The 20977-nt window shown below is 42.5% G+C and overlaps 1 protein-coding gene and 1 long non-coding RNA gene across 2 annotated transcripts in view; one reads left to right on the plus strand and one right to left on the minus strand.

Moving 5' to 3' along the window:
• Positions 1-20977, minus strand: part of Elovl5 (ELOVL fatty acid elongase 5) — a 318923-nt gene that overhangs the window by 281491 nt on the left and 16455 nt on the right. The gene's annotated exons all lie outside the window — the stretch shown is intronic.
• On the plus strand, positions 7959-9740 carry LOC142846994 (uncharacterized). The gene is made up of 3 exons (XR_012910108.1): positions 7959-7990; positions 9263-9529; positions 9664-9740. It is a non-coding gene; the product is annotated as an uncharacterized LOC142846994 (long non-coding RNA).

A 20977-nucleotide genomic window follows, 5' to 3' on the forward strand; every position in this document is an offset into this window, starting at 1 on the left:
ATACTACTATTTCTCCCTTGGAGGAGTCCCTAAATTCCCAATAGCAGCTCAACTCTTTAACCTGACACGGTGTGAAACTGTTTAAAAAAAAAACATACATTTGATTAACTGATTGACTGCTGAGTGTGAAATGATGTGGTTTGACTCTAACAGAGATCAGTGTTCAGTGAAGGAGATAGATAGAAACACATATTCCGGTATAAGGATGGCAGAACATCAAGCCCATGCTGGAAGTATCTCCTGGATTTGTGTTGAACAGGATGAGATCTGCCACCAACAGGCAAGAGCAGGCCCTCTCCCGGCTCCAGTATTCTAAGAGACCTGTGTCTAAGGATCACAGGTTACCTCATGCCTGAATCATGCCCAGCACCTGAAATTTCCCAGCATCCACCAAGCTATTGCTCTGGTACTCATAATCCCATTTGTTAGCCCAGCCTCCACCCCACATTGCTGTTTCAGGAACAGAGACTCATTATAAGTAATCTTAAGAACAGAATAATTTGTGTTTTGCTCTGGTGATATTTGAATCATACCTATTTCCAGTCTGGCTCTTGCCAGAGAACTGACATCTCCCTTCCTGATTCCTGGCTCACTCCCTGCTGGAACTCAGTCTCCTAGGGCTGGCTGTTTGGAGAGCGCAGCTGGCATGAAATCAGACATGTAAAACTTCATGCTCAGGGAATGAGCACTGAGCATCCATCTTAATCATGGCTAATCTAGCACCACGTAAGAGTGGATGCCATTTGTCATAGAGAAGGTGGGCGATGCTGGGTAAATATACTGTCTGTCTCTCCGAGCAGTTCTCTGTAGTATGTGGGAGGAAATTCTTTTTTTTGTTTTTTTTTTTGTTTTTTTTTTTTGTTTTTGTATTTTGAGACAAAGTTTCTCTGTAGCCTTGGAGCCTATCCTTGAACTAGCTCTTGTAGACCAGGCTGGCCTCGAACTCACAGAGATCCACTTGCCTCTGCCTCCTGAGAGCTAAGATTAAAGGCGTGCGCCACCACCACCCAGTTTGTGGGAGAAAATTCTTACTGCATGCAAAAAGACAAAAATTACTTGAATAAGTCAAGCTTTTATCGCTGTGACAAGTACCTGAGAAAAATTAACTAAAGTACAAAAAGGAGGAAATGTTTATTTTACCTAGTGGTTTCTGTCCATGGGCAACCGGTTCCATTGCCGTGGGCTTCACGGAGGACTGAATGTCAGGATGCGGGCAAAGCCGCTCACCTTGTAGCAGACAGGAAGCAGAGGCGAGGATCTTATATCTCTCTTCAGAGCCTGCTCTGGTGACCTGTTCCCTCCTACTAGCCGCAGCTCCTGCTCTCTGACCCCTCCCCAAACTCACAGATCAGTGCCTCGGAGCCCTTAGGACCCAGTTACTTCCTAAATTGGCAATAATGCCACCAATAGATAAGCCTGAGGGGAAAACTCACATTAAACTATATCCCCACTGGCAATGGCAGCAGGATTTATCCCTACTGCATGTACTGGCCTTTTGGGAACCTATTTTCTTTGGATGAAACTTTGCTCAGCCTATATGAAGTAGGGAGGGCCTTGGACCTTCCCCAAAGCAATGTGCCTTACCCTTTCTGAGGACTGGATAGTGGTGTGGTAGGAGGGTGTGTGGAGAGGATGGGAGGAGGGGAGGGAGTGGGAACTTGGATTGGTATGTATAAGAAAAAAGATAGTTTGTTTTTCTCCTCCTCCTCTTCCTCCTTCTGCTCCTCCTCCTCCTCCTCCTCTTCCTCCTTCCTCTTTAAAAAACTATGATATCCCACTCCTGATCCTCCAAAGACTCATATGCATTTCACAATACAAAATCAATTAAGTCCACCTTCAAGAATCTCTGGTAGTCTTAATGGTTTCAACATTTCTCAATTTAATTTAAACATCTCTGCAACTAAAGGCACACTTAACTGCGATTCTCTTCACAATTTAAAACTGAGGTTATGTTTAATGTGACAGCTCACATCCAAACCATACTGTTAAGACAGAGGTTCTCAACCCTTTGGGAGGGATAGACCGACCCTTTCATAGGGGGTCACCTAAGACCATCAGAAACACAGATATTTCTATTAGGATTTGTAAAGTAGCAAAGCTTCAGATATGAAGTAGCTGTGGAAAGTGTATGGTTGGGGGTCAGCACAACAGGAAGAACTGTGTTAAAGGGTCACAGCATCAGGAACGTTGAGAACTAGTATGCTAGCGGGAGAAAATGCTTCTTAGAGAAAGTTGTGTAGGTTCAGAGTCATCCCCAATCTGGCATAAGTGAGTTTGTCTTAAAAACAAGAACAATGGATGCCATAGTCTTGCCTTCTCATCCTACTTAAAAGCACATTTGGAGGGTTTTGTATTCATTGTGAAAGCAGAAATTGAAGGATTTTCAAAAGACGCACTAGGTGATGTCCCAGCAACCTAAAACTGAATCCTGTTCTTGTAAATGTCTAACTTCATAAACTCTGTGAGCAAATGTAAGAGTTACGGAACTATTCATATATTTTGGCTCATATCTTACTAAGACAACATTCAACATAACAGATATTATTAAAATACTTGCTATAGTCAGGTGTACTTGAAGTACTGTGTACACACTGATTTATCTCCTACCACAGGAGAGAAAGGATCAGCAGATCTTTAGGTTCTGATAGGTTCTGAGGTGAAATAATCTAGAAACAGTAACGGAAGACAGATTCAATATAAAGGAAATAGCCAATGTATTACGTAGATGTCCCTGTGGCTTAGAGTAGAGACTGGACATTTGTGCCTTAGGGGAAAAATGATGAGCTCAGACAAACTGGAATAGATCAAGCCTGGCCTTTTTGCTGTAGATCTGATGGAAAGCCAGGCAGGCAGTTCAGCGGCCGAGGCATTGACCCACGCACGGGGGCTGGCCAGGAGGCCCCGTGTGAGGTGTGACTGCATTCCCACAGACCAAAGCAAGAGAATGGAAAGATGGGAAAGAATGCAGATGCGGGATCCTAAAGATCTGCCCCCTGAGACCAAGCGCTGGTGTCTGAATTCATACGTACTTGGTTTTCATTAAGTGCAATTCAAATTATGGTGCTCAGTCACATCCATGCTACCTTCCGTGCGTTCACAAGCTGCCTGGGGCTGCCCACAAATGTCCCATTAGTCAGAGAAGACTTCTATTGGCACTCCAATTGGCACTGCTGATGGGCCATACTTGATTCTGGTTTTGATATTATAAATACAACAGAACATAATTAAAATATTCTCTCTCTCTCTCTCTCTCTCTCTCTCTCTCTCTCTCTCTCTCTCTCTCTCTGGTTTTTCGAGACAGGGTTTCTCTGTAGCTTTGGTTCCTGTCCTGGAACTAGCTCTTGTAGACCTGGCTGGCCTCGAACTCCCAGAGATCCGCCTGCCTCTGCATCCCGAGTGCTGGGATTAAAGGTGTGCGTCACCACCGCCCGGCTCTCTCTCTCTCCTTCTTTAAGAAGAGGCCCATTTTCTACTCTCCACCTCCAATCCATTAAAGCTCCTTGCACACAGCGTATCTCTGGGAGTAGTTTATTGACTTCTGGATGGCCTCTAGTCTATTTTTCTCCAGCTTCATTGATGATAGTGGCCAACTAAAGAGCCTTCATAATTTTGCCTTCTTTCAAGTAGCTTGCACACATAGTTAGTAAAAAGCAAAGCAAACATAACCTTCTCTAAAACCTAGAAAAACGCAAAAATAAAAATTGAGTAAAGAGGTGAATACACAGCCTAGGGGTCAAGAACACTGATTCTTCTTCTAGAGAACTCAGACTGGATTCCCAGCCCCCACATGGTGACTCACGACCATCTGTAAGTCCAGTGCCAGGACATCCAAAGCTTTGTTTCTGGCCTCCAGGGGAACCAAGCACACATACAGTGCAGAGACATACATGCAGACAAAACGCTCATACACAAAAATCAAGTAAATCGCTGGGCAGTGGTGATACATACCTTTAATCCCAGCACTTGGGTGGCAGAGGCGGGTAGATCTAGATGAGTTTGAGGCCACCCTGGTCTACAGAGCAAGTTCCAGGACAGCTAAGGCTACATAAAAGAACCCTGTCTTGAAAAAGAAAAAAGAAAAATTGAAAAATAAATAAATAGGAAGAAAGTCAAATACTAGTAGAAAGGAAATACCCTAATCATGATCCCATCCAAATTCTTACTTTCTTTGTCTTGGAAACGAAGATGTTTTACAATGGGAAGAACTTGATACACTCTTAATTCTTCTCAGCTATTAACAGATTTACCACCATCCAACAGTTGAAATGGATGGGTTGAAATTGTGAATCAACGGATGGAAACATAATCTTTGCAAGTATAATCAAGTTAAAGTGAGGTCATCAGGTTGGGCTCGCGTCCAATCTGATGGGTGTTCTCATGAGAAGGAAATTTGGCCCTGGATAATGAGAGAGTAAGGAGAATACTATTTGAAGACACAGAAGCACACAGGGAAAAGATGCTCATGAGAAAATGGGTAGAGATTGATGTGAGGCATCTGTCAGCCCAGGAATGCAAAGAGTCGCTGGCTGGTGGCCACCAGAAACTGGGAGGCTAGCATGAACCAGATTTTTCATGTGGAAGGAACTAAACTTGCTGGAATCTTGATGTTGGGTTCATAGCTTCCAGAACTATGAAAGAGAACAGTTTTCTTGTTTCAAGCCGCCCAATTGGTGGAATGTCAGGAAACTAAGGTAGAGCACCATGGCCAAAGGCACTCAAATTCTGTAGTGCGAGGAACATTCTGTCCCTGCCATCGAGGTATCTCAGTGCTAGCGCACAGTTAGTAACCAAGCTCTGTTCTTTGGTTTCACTTTTATTTGTCTTTCACTAAGATAATCTGGGGCTTGTAAAAGTCAAATGGAAAGTGACCATTCCATCCTTTCCTTTCTGTTGTGTGAATTCAGGGCCATCGCCGAGGGCAGTTTGGCAAACTGTCAAGCACTGATAATATGGCTGACAAACCTGATATGTCACCTATTGTTCGACTGTATTAGCTTTTCTGAGTTCCATGAGCTCATAAAATATAACAAAGCATTGTACTGTTTAAACTGCCCTGGACATACGGCCAGTGTTCGTGTAACTCCTATTGTCTTAGTTTGTGGCCTGTCAGAGGAAAAATTCTGATGTCTTTGTTCTCTCTCAATGCCTTTCCCCTTAATTTGATATATATTCGATGACTCAAATCCGAAGAACACCATGCACCTGGGATAGCGGAAGCATACATACACACTCGTAAAAGCCATGATTCAGTGTTATGGCCTTCTAAGGGCTTCACTCTAGAGGCAGAGGTCGGAGGTTGCACAGGAAGAGGTGTTACAGTAGCTAAGGTATATTGTCTTGTCGTCTAGGTGTTTGACAGCAGACGAGTCTTTCATCCTTAAACTACTGAAGTCCTCATCGTGGAGCTAAGGGGCCTGATACTGTCCTGCAGGGTGGATGACAGTCACAGCTAGGATTATGAACGCGGGTCATATGGTTACAGAGTCTTATCTTTATCCTTGGCTTTCCCCTGGGATATACTCCATATTAACCCGAATATTGAATATTTTCTTTACCCACACCCCACATTTCCTTTCTCATAATGCAGAATCTAACTCTGTAGATTATGTGAAGGTTGCAGGATGTTTCTTGTGTTTAGACACCAGGTCTAGGGGACTTACGGACTGCTAATGCTATAGATATCACTCAACTAGTGAATGATTAGGGCCATGTGGGTACAATATAAAGTTAAATTTTCTCCAATTAGGCCAGCTCATCAGAACAATCCCAATATAATCAAATGAAATGTTTCAAATTTATTTATTTTTGTGTGTGTCTGTATATTTATTTCTTTGTGTTTCTGTATGTGTATATAACAATAATAATTTTAAAGGCCATGAAATTGAGAGGAAGTACAGGAAGTGGTGGAAGGGTTATAGGGAAAAGAGGGAGTTGAAATGATACATTTTAAGGAAAAATAAAATTTAAAAACAGCCTGCATGACTGCTGTTTGATTAGCTACATGGAAATGTTTCAAATTTAAGATAGTGATAGTGGTTATTTGCAGCCTTATCTACTTATACAGAATATATAGTTGGGGAGGTGTTGGAGAGGAGGGCTCAAGCCCAACATGTCTTTGGGGGAAGAATTTAGATTCCAGCACCATCTACTGTCAAAATGGTCCAGAGAAGAAAAGCTGAGTCAGAATCGCTTCTTGGACAAGGCAGTAAGTATTTCCGCCTGTCTCCACTCCCAATTTATAATTAAAAATCTAAAATTTCTTTAAGTTTCTTCCCCCAAATTGCTTCTGGTCAGCCACATACGGCGAACTAATATATCCTACGCTAGCTAAGTATGCTTCTAGGTTTGCCTTCAAGGGTGTTCCCAGAGATGTTTAACAAGGGAGGAGCCTCTCTGAGTGTGGGTAAACCATCACCGTAGGCTGGGGGTTCGTTAAAATGAAAGAGAGGAAGAAGGACTGAGCTAACAAAGACGTTCTGTCGCTTCACGTCCACCTCGTGGTGAGCTGCTGCCCTACTGTGTGATCTCCTGCCATCATGCCCAGGCCTGTATCAGCGGAGGCAGCCAGCTAAGGCCCAAAGCCTCTGACGCTGGAGTCAAAACCCACGTCTGTGCTACACTCCCCCCCCCCCCCAGCCGGGATAGAGCTGATGCAGGAGAAGGAGACCTCGAGTGTGGCCATTACGTTACGATAGTGAATCTGTTAATTGTTCGTTTTAGCTGGCAGAGCTAGGATAGTGTCACGCAGCGCATCACCGAGCCGCTCGTGTTTACTAACTGTGAACTTTGTACGCCCACCGCCATTCTTCTCACAGATCCACTTCCCGCTCTCAGGCTCCCCACTTCCTGTTATGTAATATGTGAGAATGCATGATAGTTTATCTTTTTAAATTCCCCATTATTTTGTGTTTTTCCCCTCCTTTAACTCCTTCCCCACCACAGGTCCACTTTTATTTTCATGTCTTTTCTGTATATGAATATGTGTATTCACAATATAGGTATATATCCCTTAGATATACATATGCATGTGACATTTGTGTGAGTCCAGCTTATTGTGCTAACATGATGAGCTCCAATTCCATTCATTTCCCTGAAAATGACATCATTTTATTCTTAATGGCTGAGTAAAACTGTTGTAAAGGGCATTTGCTATTTCTTTTCTTTTTTTAAATGTATTTATTTTTATTTTATGTGCCTTAGTGTTTTGCCTACATGTATGTCTGTGTGAGGGTGCCAGATGCCCCGGAACTGGAGTTACAAACAGGTGAGTGCTAGGAATTGAACCTGGGTCCTCTGGAAGAGCAATGTTGTCCATTTTAATTTGCATTTTCCAGAAGGCTAAGAATGTTGACTTTCCCTCCCCCCAATTATTTATTGGTCATTTTTTCCCTCCTTTGAGAATTCTCTAATTTATTTTAACTGATTTTTTTTCTTTTCTTCCTTCCTTTTTTCCTTTCTTTCTTTCTTTTTATTTATTTATTTTTTGGTACTTAATACTTGAAGTTTGTTAAAGTCTTAATCAATCACCTTTTGATGATGATCTCTATTGTTTAGAAGTTTTTAATCTATTACAATAACACTGGTTAATCTTTGCAATTATTTGCAGAGTACAGACCTCAATAAAACTTCATCTCAGTGCTTTGTTTTCTTTTTTTAAAATAAAAACAAACCTTAACAATTTTGACATTTATTTAGCATGTGTGGGGGTATTTATACATGCCAAAATGGCAGTATGGAGGTCAAAGGACAATTTGTGGAACTGGCTCTCTTTCTTCACTTTATATGTTCTGGGGATTGAACTCACGCCATCAGCGCCTTTGCCTGTTGAACTATCTCACTACCTCATGCCACTGGCCCCCATTCACCTCTGAACTTATTGTCTAATGATGGCCTTTGAGCACAAAGAGAGTAAGTTGAGCAGTTTGCATAAAAAGCAGATGACACCAGGGTCCGTAGGTGGTGGCAGGCGCACCCAGCAGCTGGAGGAGGGGTGAGTAGTTCCTGAGTGCTGAAGAGCTGAGTGCCAAGACTTAGAAAGAGCTGCAGGCCCTTGTCCCCGGAATACTCCTAGAGACCCACTAGTAATTACTAGTTCTGGCTGCTGAGAGTAGCTGGAAGCTGAGCTCAGCGCACTGAGGGCGGAGCTGCAGCCCTAGGCTCTGTTTGTCTAGCACAAGTACAGAGGTGTAATTCCATAAAACCAATGCCTCCAGCACACAGATCTTGGAGATGTACTAGAAAGTGTGGAGTCATTAGCACTCAAAGTTCAGAACTGTTAGTGCTATTGGGACTATTCTGTAGGTCCACGATTTCTAAGTAGAGCAAAGTTCATCTCAACCAGCTGGTGATACTGAGAGTTCAAGATTTTAAATGTTCAAGATTGGCTCCAAAGTCCAAGTCCAAAGTCTCTGAGACCACAGAGCAGTTAAAATTCAAGTAGTGTATTGCCAGGATACAATGGGACCTAGGCACAGGTGGTTAGCCCATTCCAAAGAGGAGGAATAAGAAAATCAAATAAACAGATAAGGAAATGGAGAAACTCAGCAGGTAAAACATTAAATCTTAAACTACTTCCCTGTCACATGGGTCAAACTGTGGAAGGATATTAGCTCCCAGTTGGAGCCAACAGAGATATTTTCTTGGATATATTTTTCACACTGCCTTCAATTCCTGTCCTCAGGATTTTGGACGTTGTGCCTCCTCTATCTTTCCAGCCTCTCCCTTGTGGCTTCAGTTTCATCACCATGGATCTAGGATGCTTCCACCCTCGGGGAGATGCTTGTGGATACTTTAACCCTGCATCACATGCCTGGCTCTCTCAAACTTTCTTTTTAGAAAAGAAGAAAAAGGCAGTTTGGTAAACTTAGCATTTGATAATAATGGCTGGAAAACTTGATATCTTAGCTGTTTTCTACTGTACTAACTTTTTTATGTTCTGGATTCATGAAATATAATAAAGTTGAGTATTATTTGACCTTTGGAATTTATGGCTGGTGTTCATATGACTCTTATTATAGGATCTACCATGATCTCATAACTCTTGCATTTGCAAGCATGCTAAAACACAGTACCATGTAGGTAATGCCAAAGTCTGCTAGCACCATGAAGAGTGTGTGGAGCCGCTTGAACTGTAACAGTTGTGGCCTAAACATTGGCAACATAATATTGAAGCAGTCTCAGGTGAACAGGGTACTCACGAGGCCCTTTGTGAAATGATTTTGCTCTGGACAGTTGTGGTTTGAATGTGGAATGTCTTCCACAGGCTCTTGTGTTTGGATACTCCGTTCCCAGCTCGTGGCACTGTTTGGATAAAAATCATGAATGGCTGGTGGAGATGGGTCACAGGAAGCAGGTCTTCAAAAGTTAGAGTGCAGCCCTGCTTCTGGCCTGAGCGGTCTGCTTCCAAACCTGCCAAGCTGTGCTGCAAGCTGCTGCAGCTGTGGATGGAGGTGCCTTGCTGTGATAGACGTAGACCCTCAACAACCGTGAGCCAAAATCATTCTTCTTTCTCTTATGGAGCTTCTATCAGGTATTGTCACAGGGACAAGAAAAGGAATGTAAAAGTCTTTGAAACAATTCAACAATGTCCCACTTAAAAATGTTACTTATTTTCTGGATGGGTGTTCTGTCTTGTTATAACATACATGCTTGGCGCTCTCCTAGGCCACAAGACGGCATCAGATCCCTTGAGACTGGAGTTACAGTTTTGAGCTGCCGCATGGAGTCCGGGACTACAACCTGGGTCATCTGGAAGAACAGTCAGACTTTTAACCCTTGAGCCATCTCTCTTAGCCTAAATGCTACACTTCTGAACCTGTGATGAGTGGGTGAAAAAGTGTGAAAAAGAATGGTTGCCATAGGCTCATGTATGTGCATGCTTCGTCACCAGGGAGTCTACAACTGGAAAGGAGTAGAAGGATTTGGAGGAAGTGTGTCCCTGGGGTGGGTTTAAGGTTTCAAAAGCTCAAGCTAGGCCGAGTATCACACTCTCTAATCTGAGGATCAGGATGTAGCTCTCAGCTACTGCTCCTGCACTGTGCACACTGCCACGATCCCTGCCATCAATGTTTTCTTTTATAAGATTTGCCTTGGTCATGGTGTCTTTTCATAGCAATAGAACAGTGACCAAGACAGTGGTATTGCTTGTATAGCAGCTTGAATGAGCAATGTCCTCCACAAGTTCAGCTATTTGAATACTTGGTCACCAGTTGGTGACATTGTTTAGAGATGTTTGGAAAACTTTAGGAGATATAGCCTTGCCAGAGGAGGTGTGCCACTGAGGGCTGGCTTTCAGAATTTATAGTTTCCCTCTACATCCGGTTCGCTCTCTTTGCTTTCTGTGTGTGAAGAGAGCTGAGCTCTCTTAGCTTCCAGCTTTGGCCACCTGCTGCCACTATGAACTTTCTCTCTGGAACTGTAAGTCAAAATAAATACTTTCTTCTGGAAGTCATTTCTGGTCACAGTGTTTGATTACAGCGACAGAAAGGTTCTTTTTGTCAGGGCTGATCTCTTTCTACCTATTTTACAAGTGCATCTGAGTTTCCCAATCTCTGTACTTCTCTCCTGTTTTCAACTCTTACTGTAAATGTGACCAAAAGCAGACAGTAACACCCATGTCACAAACCAAATGTTTATTTTCTTGAAATCTCCTGTTTCCAGTAAGCTAGTCCATCACTCCTGAGCTTTGTCTCTCACAAAGTGTTGGGTCTGGACAAGAAGCCAAATTATTTGCCACCGTGCTGTAAGCATGGCTGCAGGTCCAGCTCCTAAAGGAGTCTTCATTTCCTCAAGAGCCCAATCAACGTGGACTTTGAGATCCATATTCCTACAGCATTCTGATCTGAACCCTCTTTAGAACTTCTCATTAAGCTCCACGGAGGGGTCAAACAGATCCTGCATGCTGTTCCAAATTCCCCAGATGGCTTCTAAAGGCTCGTCCTCATTTAGATACTCAACAATGGTCTCATTACTTTCTACCTTTCTTCTTATATTTGTCAGCTTTGTGATAAAATACCCAATGTAACTAAATGATAAAGAAAAAAGATTTACTTTGGCTAAGGGTTTGAACATATCAGTACAAGGTCAGGTAGTGCCTCCCATTGGGCCTCTGCGGAGTGTGATCCCTTGTAGTCGGGACATATGGTGACACAAAGCATTTATATCAAATCCTGAAAGATGCTAAGAAAGAGCTAGTCAGGACTTTGTAACACCCCCCTCCACACACACACACCACATTGCTGAAACAGTGTGTAACTATGTAGTTCAGGCCCCAAACTCACTAGGTAGTTAGGGAGCCATCAGACTTGTGTTTTGGATTATGCATATATAACACCGAGGCAGAACTACAGTTCCCTTTGGAGGTGTAGCTCCAATAATGTAAGGTTCTCCCACTAGACAGAATCTTCTAAAGCTTCCAGTGCCTCCCAGTGCCACCATCCCAAAGTTCAAGCGTGTACAGTTATTCAAACCATAGCACTTGATCTTTATCTAAGTGCCAAGTGTCATTAACACCTCTATGATAGTCTTCATATATAGACAAGAGCTGAGAGGCTGGGAGGTTGCCAAGCAACAGTAGGTCTGAGATTTGGATGGAGGCCGATTGTCTTTGGGACATAAATTCTTATCTATAAGTCTAAGCTGTGTGACTTCAAGAAATGAAGATATTTCTGGCAGCTGTTATCAGACGTGTTGTTTGAGCTGAGATTAAGGATGAGAGACAGAGACAATTGCTTGGGTGGAGAAAGGTACCCCTAGAATCCCTAGAGATGGACAGCAAGTCCCTAAGATAGCGGACCGTTGATATGGTGCACTTTGGTAAGCTGGGAGCATAGGAAGAGAAGTGTCAGCAGGTGGGGCTTTCTTCTGCTTTAAACTTTAGAGACATAATTCCACCCTCAGTGGAACATTGAGAAAGATGAACTTTACTGCTGATCATGAAAACGGAATGTGTCCTTACCTGTTCTGGGTGGCTGCTCGAATATTTGGGAGAAAGCACCTCTCTCATTTCTTCCTTGTGTTCTGTGTACTTTGTGTCAGAAGGAATGTGATTTGGAGGAACAAGCAGGAGTTCACGTTCTGATTTGTCTTGATTTCTTTGGCTTCTTCATCTTCTTCATTCTTTTGCAGGTCTGGGGTAACAAAACGTGCCCGGGCTTTTTCATCAAAAAATGTTAGGAAATCCATCAAAGGCGTTAGGAAAACAAAGAGAGAACAAATGTGCAAAACTTAAGAGGAAATGTGTCGTGGAATTCCGAGGAGCTGCAGATTTCTGATGTCTTTTTTAAAAAAAATTATTATGACTACAGTGTTCTGCCTGCATGTGTGCCTGCATGCCAGAAGAGGGCATCAGACCTCATTACAAATGGTTGTGAGCCACCATGTGGTTGCTGGGAATTGAACTCAGGACCTTTAGAAGAGCAGCCCATGCTCTTCTGAGCCATCTCTCCAGCCTCCTGATGTCTTGTTTTAATGCACATTGGTAACTAATGTTGGCTATAGGTAACTCAATATAGAAATGTCATGATCCTCACCAATGTATAGAGGAGCTTTATGTTTTCAGGATGTTTCCCCATGTTTCTTCATTTTAAATTTATAACCATTTGATGAAATAAGTAGGGTAGTTACAACAGTGATTCTTGCTATTGTAGAAACTGAGGTTCAGACCCTTTATTTATCAATACTAGTTTTGCATCTCCCACTTTAGATTGCTTTTCAAAGACCACAGAAAAGGCAAATGGGTACCAGTCCTTGGTACATTTATTGAAGATTTTATATCATATGACTCCCAGTAATGCTGAATTTTCAGAGCATTGTGGGGGCAGATCTGGGAGGAGCTTGGGGAGGGGAAGAGCATAATCAGAATACATTGTATGAAGAACTTTTTTTTTCAATTACAAAAAAATAAAAACAGAAACAAAAAAAAAATTCAGCTTGAGCCTCCCTCCTTTGCTTTGGCCTCTCCCAGTAAAAGTTGCCGACCATTTAGCAGCAATCCTGTGAGATCCTGCACATGCCCGCATAATCACAGCTCTTACATCATGCAGCTATAATTTGTTTGCCTGTCTTCCTAGCCTCCTGCTTCATTTCCCTCCACCCCTAGGGATGGTGAGAGACGGTCTGTTCATCTCTGCTCCCCCATACCTGGAAGGTTGCTAGTCACAAAAGTTCAAGAAGTAGGTATGCATCTATCTGTAATTCACCACACCCATGGCTTCAGGCAATGTGCATGCATCTTCCTTCCTTTAGAGCTATTTGGACTGATGCCTTTATTGTTTGAACTGCTATTATTTAATTAGTGCTGCATTGTCTGCTATTGAGATGCAATAGAATTACAGTTTTTAAGATTATTTTTTCAAATATATCCAAATGCATATATTCATACATTTCCATGTTTTATATATGTGTATGTACACATATATGTACATTCACATATATATGTAATTTTATTTTCAGTGCAAACAATGTGGAAATACATAGCAAAAATAAACTAAATATTAAACATCTAAAATATGAAACAAAGGATTACAAAATGCCAACTCCCTTAGTTAAAGCATTTAGGCTAACCATAATAAAATGTAACAATTAAATTTAGCTGAAGATATTGTTGGTTAGGGTTCTTTTAAAATTTATATCCATATTTTTAAATTAAAGAAATTTTATTTAGGTAAATATTAATTTAACTTAATTTATTTTGTTTTGAGACAAGAATTCTCTATCTAGCCCAGACTTGTCTTGAACTCACTATGAAGCCCAAGCTGGCCTTGAATTCAGCCTCCCAAATGCTAGTACCTTAGGTTTTTTTTTTCTTTTACAGATTTCTAATAACTGTCATAGACTACAGAAATGACGGAGTGTGGTTTTTGTTTTGTTTTTCCCCAAATTTTCCTACCCTTGAAAAAAAAATCATAAGGACAAACCAATAGGAACATCACAGCTTCCCAAAGGTTTTTGTTGGAGCCAATTTTTCTCTTTTCAAAACAAGCATCTCTAGGTGGGGCCAACAATGATAACTCTAGTCATGGCCCCACTATTTTCTGCATTTGGTTGCTCAGGCCGACCTGGGGTCAGGTTCCAGTTCAGTAAGTCATCTTCAGAAGAACGCCTCTGGGAAGAACTCTGAAGCTAGAGCTGGGCATTCCTGTGGCAGAATTTGACATCTACTTCTTTACACGATATCTCGCCTTCCTAATTGGCTGGTGACTCAGACATAGAGCCGCAGTATTCTATCACTCGGGGTTTTGCCATGAGCGACTCATCCTCAGTATCTTTACCCGTGAGAGAAATGGCAGAACCGCTAAGGATGATTTCTCTGAGCTTTGGAAGGTCACCAGGATTTGGGCACAAAATGTCCTTCTCCTAGGAGACATTCTGTCTCCTATTCTTGAGGTAGAAATGGCCTATGGGTGTCTGTGTATACTCAAATCTCTCAGACTTCTCTACACCATCAGGAATGTGGCTACCTATGAGAATCAATGGACATTACCTGTTAGCTGTTTTAGCTCTCTTTTAGGGTACTAGAACGGGAAAGACTATGTATTACATGCCTCATGCATATCAATACATAGACACGCGCACACACACACTATTATACTATCAAATGGTTATGTGTATATCCATATATACATGAATGCATGTAAAGTGATCGCTGAGTAATTGCCTGCTAAACAGTGAAACTAGTTCTAGCATGTTTTAGAATATTTGGCTGTCGAAGGGAGAAAGCTATAATTAAAAATAATGAGGAAATAGTCACAGAGATATCAATCTTGTAAGGTTGCTTAATAAAGAAATGAGTAGTAAGGATTTTGTTGCCTAACTCCTTCCACCTATGTTTCCAAGCAATTTAGTCTTTGGCCTCCAGCCAGCTTGGATAAGGTTTTAGTTATCACGATGATGACTTGATTGTTCTCACCTCTAGTGATTCCTGGGGTGAGGGGAGGTGCTTTGCATGTAGTGGACACTCAGCAAGTATTTGATGATTAAATGAGTGTAACATTGGAATAGAAATCAGTGAGCAGTAGGTCACGATGACTCTACCGCTGCCCTCGTTCCCTCGCCCCAAACGACCTGACTTCTGTTGTACACCAGGCATTGTTCTAAACACAGGAAGCGTGGCAGTGAGTCAGGTAGACAAGACCTTCTCTCTTAGGACATGTATTCTTAAAGGGATGCCAGAGCATAAAACAAGAAAATATACTATGGCGGTCAACTATGATGGGTGATGTGAGTGCCTTAGAGACAGGGAAAGTGGTCCCCTGGCAGGAGCTGGGGAGAACTGTGATCACGGCCAGAAGCACAGTGCTGAAGCCAAGAGAGTGCTGGAAAGAAACAGAAAACAACCACATCTGATCACTTGCTTCTACCTCTTAGAGACTCATGCAAAAACGGGCCACAGAGTCAGCCTGATGATCGTACTCATCATGATGAGTATGTAGATGATGTAGGTCATCATCTACAGGATGATGTAGCCCCTGGAGCTGAGGCAGCATGACAGGGTGTGTGATATAGAGAAATAACCAATGAACGGAGTCAGCTAGAAACCCTTGACTAATTCTGATCCCTCTGAGGGCAGAAAATGAGTTGAATTTACCTTTCTTTCTCCTGGGAGAGACCTAGAGCACAGAGCTTGCCAAAATAGGTGCTTGTTAATTTAATTGCTCTTCGTAGAGTTGGCTTTCCTCATCTAATCAGTGTGTTCTGGGCAACAGAGCCACCTCCCGGAAGGTTCCAGCTCTTTACTGTCCCTGAGGAAGCAGTACCTTGCTTGTTCATGGGAGGATTCTTGCTTCAGATTGATGCCTGGCTGTGTTGAGTATTTGCTAAACAATAGAAAGAATCAGTCTAGCATACAGTGTTTCCTTGGCCACACACATGCAGAGCTATGTTTCCTTGGCTACACACATGCAGAACTGGGATGCCATAAAATACAATGTTTCCTTGGCTACACATATTTAGAGCTGGGGTGCCATAAAACGTCTCTCAACTCACAACTCTGCTCAGCGAGAAGGATCAGGAAGGTCAGGAAACAGGACTCGGGAGACAGATCACAGCTATCTTATCCTCATTCCCCTGGCCTCCTCACCACAGCAGCTAAGAATATAGATGTACATGAGTCCTCTTTTAAGCTCTCTGTATGCATGCTCTTCTTCCCAGACTGCTAGATATGGAGAATTCCTAATATGGATGGAATGAGTTGCATTAAGTTATAGATATACAATATGTGCTAAACCTTATGATAGGAGTAATATCAGAATTGTAGATAGAGAGGGAAATGGGGGCCCAGGCTGGAAACAGTGAAGATGACATTTTACAAACAGTCAGTGCTTCTTGGTGGTCTGTGGGATCTAGATTTGTGCAAACACTTTCTAGCTACATCCACATAAAACCTTTCCTAACCATGCTTGCCTCTAGGTAGGGTCCATGGGTACTGATTTGAGCAGATTACAGATAGATGATGTCCACATTCAACCTAGCAAAAACAGATTTTTTTTTCCCCTCAGCTTTCCCCTTTAACCGAGAGTGGAGATCACCCTAGATGGAAGGAAGCAGAACGCTGGAATGTGGCTTCTCTGGGGAAGACCTAACTGTCACTCAAAGCAGCAAAGCCAGGTTAAGAGGCCTGGGCTGTTTACTCCTGTCCTTGGCATTCTTTTTAAGTCAGCTGTAAGTGAGGGGTGGAGAGAAAGAGCTTACATAAAATTTGTGCTCCTCACATTTTCTTTTTTCTGGAAATAATAGTGAAAAAAAGCCTGTGATTTCAGCTCTTCAGTCACCTCTGAAGTTAGGACTCCGTATCAAGGCAGAGTCGCAATGTCGTCAGACAGCTCAGGGGGAGAAGCTGTGTAAGGTCTTAGGCGCATCCGTCCAATTATCTTTTCTCTCACGGTTTATCAAGGAGCCTGCTTGATCTAGAAATGGGTAGAAGATCAGTGTTGTCATGAGGACATAAAGCTTAACCCTGAATCAACCTGTGAATGTGGCTAAACATCAACAAATCATAGTGTTCTTTTAAAGCTACTAACTTATTGTTAACTGTGAAAGATAAGACATGTAAGTTAATAGTTACCTCATAAAGGATCAAATTCTTTCATGTGTTCAAAATGATACTTGTAGTCATGCTAAGTATTAATGCAATTAATTATAGAAATTTCAGTGTATCTTGGCAACTACAACTATATTGATCCCGGTAACTGCCATTATATTCTGTTTCTGTTGAAGGTATAAAAAGCCTGATTGATCGCAACGTAACTGTCAAAGCCTCAGTGGTGCTGTGGCTCCCCCAACCAGCCTGATTTCATTCCTCATGACCATATCAGGTGATCTTGGTCCACTAAGCAAGCTTGGGTACTTACAACAGGGAAGTCTCTTGTCATTTTCATTGATACTTGGGCCATTTGGATTACACTTTCTGCTGTAATTTATCCTTAGATCTCTGATAACACATGGCTAGGCTAACTGTAGCTTGGTCTGTTTAACAGCAGCTTCTTTTCCCCAAGGCTGCACCCATCTCCTTGGTTCATTTCATATGCAAAGCAGATCAGGCCTCGCCTTTTCTAGAGCTACTACTTCTCCTTCTGAGAAAAGCAGCTGGGTTTGTCTTGCTGACAGGCTTCACATTAGAGAGTAAACAGGTTTCAGATGGAACTTTTTGCTGTTCCTTTATTTAAAAGAACTTGCTTTGTAAGGATGGCTCTCAGTAATTATGCGTCCGACAAATGATTAGCTAGAAAGAGAAAGGTGTTAACCCACACAAGACCTGAAAGTCTAAGGTCTATAAAGCTCTGCAGATCTGAAAGCTTAGTTAAGTTCTGAGGGAACAAGAAAATGATTCAGGGTCTCTGAACAATGGGAAAGGTTTCAGGTTTCTTTCCCCCTTCCACGCTACTGTTATACTGAGATTTCTTACAGACACCTGTCAGTTGTGTTTTTGACGATGTGGATTTGTTTTACTACAGATTGCAAACAGTGGTAATGCTAATATATTTAAAACTTCTATCTCTTTTTGTAAACTAAAACCTTTATGTAGGCTTTAGGGAACTGAGGGAATCATAAGACTTGAAATCCACCTCTCACAGATCAAATGGACTTCAGTTCAGTACAGCCTATGTTTCCCCTGCCTCCTTTTACTGAGGATGTGATCTCTCTCCTGGTCTTGGGACTCTTCCCCTCCTACAACCACCAGGGCTGTGGGCCTGAAAGTTTCAAATGTAAGGTTTTCCTTTAAGTTCCTACAATTTAGCTTCTGTCCCTAGTCTATATCTGTCTCAGCAGTTTTCCACTTGGCTGACAGACACATCCACAAGTCAGCTGTGGACTACAGACAGATGGCTGTGAGCTCTGGACTTGCCAAAAGCTGATTTGAACCAGTCCAGCCAATGTGAGTGCTTTCTGTCGCTCCAGCTGGGACAGCTAACCAGACACTTCTGATGAATGCCCCATTGCCTAAATCCCCTCCTGGCCTTTGACCAGCATTCCAGTCTTCCTGGACCCTGATAATGATGCCCTAGTTTCAGCAGGAAGTAGTTATAGAAGAGAGTTTGTCACCCCCTTATCCCCAACAAGCTGGGATGTTAGATCTAAAGGATACTTCCTGGCATAAGGGACAAAACGCCTAACTATACTGCCTATTGGCATACCAGAAATGTATCTGCTAAAACCAAACAGGCCCCGATCTATCAACAGGTAGATTCATTAGCTGAAGTAGTTCCACAATAGGATGGGGCACTTGGCCTTAATTAGATGTATAAATTCTCGGCTGGGTGCCATTAAGTTGATGGCTATGAGGATAATCAGATACCCACTACAGAGTCAAGGGTTTGACTCAGGATGCAACTCAAGAGGGGAATGTGAGAGCAAAACAGGAACAACACACCTTGCAGCTTAAGGTTTCCGTTTGCAGTGAAGACAGTTGAGAATAAGTTCCCGTTTGTACAGCGTGAAGTCTTTGCAAGCTAAGGTTTCTATCTGTAATTAAGAACAAGTTTCTGTTTCTGAGATCCGTTGTAAACTACAAAACGTGTTTTTCAACCTACACTAAACTCAGGATCCCATTCACATGATGCATATCCTGAGCCTTGTTCCTTCCTCTTCATTGTATTTCTCTAACAAGATATAACAGCCAACCTTCTTGCCCTTCTCAACACCTCATCTCTCCTACACAAAGGACCTCAAGAGGCTAGCAGGGGCTGCTCAGGCACTGACTAAGGGTGACACAGCTGCTGGCCAGTCCTCGATACACAAAACACAGCTTGTTTTAATTGGACAATTATAGATTTTATCTTTGCTCCTCAGCATTAGCAGGTAGACATGGGATGAGAAGATACACCTGATGGAACTTGTGACTATCAGGGCTGAGTGACAGCAGCTGGCTACTGTCTGGCCACCAGTGCTGTTTACACCGCCTTGGATTGCTAGCCTCCAAGCTGCTGCAACACTTTGCGATGATCCTTTCTATTTTCCTTTGCCTTTGATCTCAAAACATGAAGGGAGGGCAGAGGCAGGTGGATCTCTGTGAGTTCGAGGCCAGCCTGGTCTACAGAGAGAGAGTTCCAGGACAGCCAGAGATGCTACACAGAGAAACCCTGTCACGAAAAGCAAAACAAACAAATAAACAAAAAACCCACACACAGTCCAATCATCAAAGAAATAGGCACGACTCCCCACAGGTGAGCACTGATTAAACTCCTTTTGTATGCAGCTTTATTAACAGTGATGAGGTTACAAATTACACCACACACATTTTCTTTGCTGTTCTTTATAGAAAACCAGAATGGCTTAAGTCACCAAGACTTCTGCCAAAATTTGCTGGATAAACAACAACAAACATTTTTAGGAGTGTCCAAGATGAATATTTTGTGTCAAACTCTCTGGGAGGGAATGCTAAATGCTATGCTGTAGGGTAAACTGTTAATCCTTTTGCCCTAGTAACTCACAAGGGAAAGTATTGGGATAATTGTTATTGATATGAAATGAATTCTTTTTATTGCTGCCTTGTGCCAAGAACACAGTCGTCAATGTTGGGGCAGGGGGGAGTCCAGCACTCACTCAGAGATGACAAAGGTTCATTCTGTTATAACTAAGGAAAAATGAATGCCATGAATTGATTTAAGGCCATTTACTTAATGATTTAGTTGAGTTCTGAAGACACTCGGCCAGGTTAATGGGGGTCGAGTGGGAAGACCTACTTCCTATTTACACTTAACTTCTATTTACATACATGTTGTAAGGCACATATCATATAATTATCACCCTGTCTTAAAGCATAGCACCTTTCAGGATTCACTTCCTTATTACCTCAGCTATGCTTCCTCAGTCCCCACCATCCACTCATTCTAGAGACCCGCGTTAAAGTGCCCCTCATGGACCTTCTATTTGCGAGCACCTTTGCAACAGGAAGTGAGAATAAAATGCACCCAGGGTGCTGAAATTAACTCATGACTTAGGGTCACAGCTTGGCCCCGGGGGCCCTGAGAAGATGGACCCACTCTGAAGATCTGGCTTCCTGGAGACATTCTTATCAGGTCTCTGGCCCACTTAGAGAAAGGCAGCTTGAGTTTGATTTGCTTTGGTTGCTGGGTAACATGCTATTTTCTGATAAGCTGAGCATTAATTTAATCAGAGAACTCAGGCATTAAAAACAATCACAGGCCATTTATTTTCTTCGAGCAAACTAAACAGAAGCTCATGTTTGGGTTCTAACTTGGGGCTGTAACTGGACAGAGGTAAGCACAAACCACAATAAAACGATGTCAAGTTTGCAGCTTGACTGTATGTCCCAGGGAGTGCAACTTTGAGACGAGTTAAAGACCCTGAAGGTGACACAGAACATTTAGCGTCCATGTATGTGTGAGTCTTTAAGGGCAGCACAGGACATTCAGGTTCCCGAATGTCCACCGGTCTTCATGGACCACACTCCATCAGCCTCAATGCACCCAGGGCCTGGTAAGCCCGGCTATATGTTTTCCGAGTCTTCAGATTAACA

This window comes from Microtus pennsylvanicus, chromosome 3 (assembly GCF_037038515.1).
Source record: "Microtus pennsylvanicus isolate mMicPen1 chromosome 3, mMicPen1.hap1, whole genome shotgun sequence".
Lineage (NCBI taxonomy): Eukaryota > Metazoa > Chordata > Mammalia > Rodentia > Cricetidae > Microtus > Microtus pennsylvanicus.